The following is a 4677-nucleotide window of genomic DNA, read 5'->3' as shown; positions in this document are numbered from 1 at the left end:
AGGTTAGCCAAGTTGCATGTTTTAAGTTCCTTCTCACTTCCTAACAGGTTCACTCCAATTTAAATAACATACATGATTTGTTGTAAGTATCAATACATTCCGTAATAGTTTGTTTTCTTGTAAATACAGTTTTCTTTGCATCTTAAAGCTTTTTTCTCTTTTTCTATTTGGAATGTAATCTTCCTGATTAAAACACTTGCTATTCTATCTTTTCATTATATTCTGCTGTTTCAACATTCTTATTTTCCCAAGAGGATAATCTAGAAATAATTTCTCTCTGTCTTTCTCATCTTCCATTGTCTCACACTGTTTTCTTCTTTTTTTTGTTGTTGACTTTTAAAAAAATACTTGGATGGTTTCTTCCTATCATAGAGCCATACCAAGAAAAAATTTTAATGGTTTGCCCAAGACCACATGCTTTTTGGTTTTCTTTTTTTTGGCCACCCCGTGTAGCATGTGGGATCTTAGTTTCCCAACAAGGGATTGAACCCAGGCCCCCTGAAATGGCAGAGTCTTTACCACTGGGCCATCACTGAAGTCCCCAAGACCACGTGTTATGACATTAACAGATTCCACATCAGGTTCCGACTCCCTAGGGCCCAGCCAATTCCCATGCTTCTTACATCACAGTGAGCCCCTAAAGAGCTGTGGATCTAGCAGTGACAGATTTGCAAGCATAAAATCTTATTTTTGGCCAAATGAGAATCTTTTAAAAAATCAACTTAGATGAGGTATATTACATTCCATCCTATTGTACTATATAATGTTATACAATGTGATAAACACCATGTTTACTGTAAATGATGTAACAAAATGCACCAATATAGGTATACATTTTGGTGAATTTTGATAACTTTATGTGACTGTGTAACTACCATGATAATCACGAACATTCCCTTCATCCCTAAAAGTTCCCTAGTGTTCTTTTACAGTCAATTCCCTAACAATTCTGGTAACCACCTCTTGCTTTATTGCAAGTGTAGATTAAAATTATATTTTCTAGCGTGCCCTATAAATGGAATCACATTGTATCCACTCTTTTGTGTCTGACTTCTTTGGTTTAATATAATGCTTGATAGCATCAGTCATGTTGTTTGTATTAGTAATCTGTTCCTTTTATTGCTGAGCCATATTTCATTGTATAGATACACCATAAAAGTTTCAGTGGTTTTTAGTTTTTGGCTTTTAGGAATAAGGCTTCTAGGATATTCATGTTCGCTTCTCTATATGGACATCAGTTTTAATTTCTCTTGTGTAAATACTTAGGGAAAATATTGAATCATGGAGTAAGTATGTATTTATTTTTCTAAAAATATGCCAAACTGTTTTACAAAGTGGTTGTACTGTTTTATAAGACTGCCATCAATATTTTAGAGTTCCAATTCTTTTGCTTCCCTGACAACATTAGGGGTTGTGAAGTTGTTAATTTTAGCCATTTGAGTGGGCATGGAGTAGTACCTCATGGTGTTATTTTACATTTCTCTGGTGGCTAATAAGGCTATGATGTTGAGCATTCTTTCATGTACTTACTCACCATTTGTATATCTTCTTATGTAAAATGTCTATTTAAATATTTTTCCAATTTAAAAAAATGTCTCTTAGTATTGAGCTCTAAGAATTCTTTATACATTTGAATACAAGTTTAGACATGTATATTGTGGATATTTTTTCCCAGTCTGTGGCTTTCCTTTTCATTTTTCTAACAATGTCTATTGAAGCATAGAAGCTTTATTTTGATGAAGTTCAGTTTGTGATTTTGTCCTTTTGTAGTTTATGCTTTTTTATTTTGTGTCTAGGAAATTTTCTCATTCCAAGGTCATGATTTTCTCACATATTTTCATCTAGAATTTTTGTTTTAACTTTTATGTCTTTGATTTACTTTGATTTTTTTGTATATGGCATGAGGTAAGATTTGAGGTTTATTTTTTCTGTCTAGCTATCCAATTGTTTGTAACAGCAACATTTATTGATAATACTATTATTAAGATATTTAAAAACTTTGTAAAAAATTAATTGACCATATATATGTGGATCATTTTTGATCTATGTTTTGTTCCACTGAGCTGTATATCTATCCTTATACCAGTACTATGCTGCCTCGTTACTGTAGTCTTCAATTGCAATAGTGTAAGTTTTTAAATTTTTTTGGGAAATTGCTTTGACTTTTGTAGTTCTTTGCATTTCCATATATGTTTTAGAATGGGAACAGGTTTTATTTCCTGACTAGAGGATTTGGTACCCTAGTCTTATGAGGGTCATTGTGAATCCAGACATTGGGAGAGACAATAGGGAAGGGAAAGGGAAGTCGCTCAGTCATGTCCGACTCTTCGTGACCCCATGGACTGCAGCCTACAAGGCTCCTCCGTCCATGGGATTTTCCAGGCAAGAGTACTGGAGTGGGGTGCCATCGCCTTCTCCGATGAATGAGTCTACCTATTTGTAAAAACGTGACTGATGAAAACAGTACAGTCCCTAGGTTATCACACTGTGCGAGTTCATTTGTCAAGAGGGAGCAACTCAAAGGACATCACACAATCTATAAACCAGCTGGAAGGAGCCATTCAGACTTTGCCCTGACAAACCCTCTCTGGGCGATGATTAGACAAGTCCTCATAGATGATACACTGTGTGCAGAAGTGCTGATCAGAATCAGGTTTGGCATGGTACACGACTGTATTGATGGTTTGAGTCACATCACTGTCTGGCTTGGGCTTTCTAATGAGGATCTGGCCCCCACCAGCAGCGACAAGCTTAATAAGGTTGTCCTTTGAATGGTGTCTGAAGGGTCCCCTCAAATAGAAGTAACATCCATCAAACAGCTTTGGCAACAGCTGTTCTCTGTTGATCCTGCTTTTCTGTGGTCCTTCAGGAATTTCATTCTTTTCTTCCTGTTCACATTCTTTGCTTTGTAGAATGCTTTCACCCATTCAAATTTTAGGATCCAGCATCCACTGAGAATTCCAAGCATACATTTCAGGGTGCTTTGAACTGTATCACCAGGAACAATGACATGAGTTACTGTAATGTCAAACTCAGCACATTTTTTAGCCTTAAGAATCGTTGAAAGGAAGAGACAATGGATATTATTTAAGAAAGAATTCCATTGAATGAGATGATGAGGTACAAGTGACTCCAAAATACTGACCTTGGTTGACTGGAATAATGGTGAGGTCATCAAGAAAGACAGAAGTTAATATAAAGAGTGTTTGTGCTTAGGTGCTCAGTTGTGTCTGACTCTTTGTGACTCCATGGACTGTAGCCTGCCAGGCTCCTCTGTCTGTGGGATTCTCCAGACAAAATACTGGAGTGGCTAGCCATTTCCTTCTCCAGGGGATCTTCCCAACCCAGGGATTGAACTCAGGTCTCCTGAATTTGCAGGCAGATTCCTTACCATCTGAGCTACCAGGGAAGCCCAAGATGTAGAGGGTATGTCCCAAATATAAGAGGATAAATGTTTATTAGTTTTTGAAAAAGTAAAATGTATTATATCAGCAAGACCCATAAGTAGAAGAATCCAGAGGATTCTTTGAGGAAAAGATTGATGATAGAAGTAGGGATCTGAGAGCAATTAACATAGAAATTATAACTGGAAAAACTGAGGAGAGTGTGGAAAGAAAAAAGCAAAGGCCAAAGATTGACCAAAGAACAGCATTTCCGTTATGATATAGGTGGAATGAGCAGCTTCATGGGAGAGAACTAAATTAGTGCTGAGAAAAGAGAAAACTAGTGTGGTGTCATGGAAACTAAGGTCAGAGAATGTTTCCAGGAGGCACGGTTTTCAGAAGTGTAAAATGAATCAGAGGGAAAAGAGAAAGAGGAAAAAGCAAAGTCTGACACTTATAGCAATGGAGACTTCTTTGACATTTGAGAGAACAGTTTTGTAGGAGTGACCATGATGAAACCAACTTTCAGGGAATTATGGCAGGTGGGAGAGAAAGTCTATTTCATAATTCTGAATAAGAAAAGAGGGAGGGCAATGGAATGATCACTGTCCACAAAATCAAATGTATATTCTCCACACAGGTTGTGTACTCTGGCTTTTTGGTAGAGGGAACTAGTGCACTCTATTTCTTATAATTATATAAAATTCTGTGTTCACCAAGTTTTTAAAAATTGATAAGCCAATTCAGATCCCAGCAGCCGGCAGACTCCTTTCTCCTCCTCCTCTCAACTCTGATGCTTACATTCCCTGTTCACAGCTTGAATTGTCCTTCCCCTTTCTTACTATAGTGGAAACTAAACCATGTTCTCCCTATTACTTGTCTCTCTTCCTGACTTCATTCTTAAAAAGGACTACTGAGGTCAGCAAAAAAGATTACTGTGGCGGGACTCAGTGAACAATTTCAGTGGAGAGATCACAGCACAAATTGTCCTGCAGTTCTTTGAGGGTGTGATGACATGTTTGGACCACATTCTTTCTCTGAATTGAAGTTTCTAGATTCGAAACTCAACTGAAATACTTTGTAAAAGTTATTGGTGGCCCTGTCACCAGATCCAGTGATGACTGATCAAAGTTCATCTTTCAGATTACTTCCTTCTGCTATATCATTGCCCCTCAAAACTTTCATCTTTATCATTTTCTTGACCTGCACTTCATTAGTAAGCCTCTTGTTCCTGGAGTTTGTTTTAAGTGGTAGACCTCATTACTGTTCGGGACACAGGGCATCTCTCTTTCCC

The 4677-nt window shown here is 37.3% G+C and overlaps 1 pseudogene; it reads right to left on the bottom strand.

The window, feature by feature from the left end:
* Window positions 1–2495: 2495 nt before the first annotated feature.
* On the bottom strand, window positions 2496–3175 carry LOC104993620 (annotated as a pseudogene).
* Window positions 3176–4677: the final 1502 nt, after the last annotated feature.

This window comes from Bison bison, unplaced genomic scaffold (assembly GCF_000754665.1).
Source record: "Bison bison bison isolate TAMUID 2011002044 unplaced genomic scaffold, Bison_UMD1.0 scf7180017864240, whole genome shotgun sequence".
Taxonomy (NCBI): Eukaryota; Metazoa; Chordata; class Mammalia; order Artiodactyla; family Bovidae; genus Bison; species Bison bison.
This window is presented reverse-complemented; position numbering and strand designations above follow the sequence as displayed.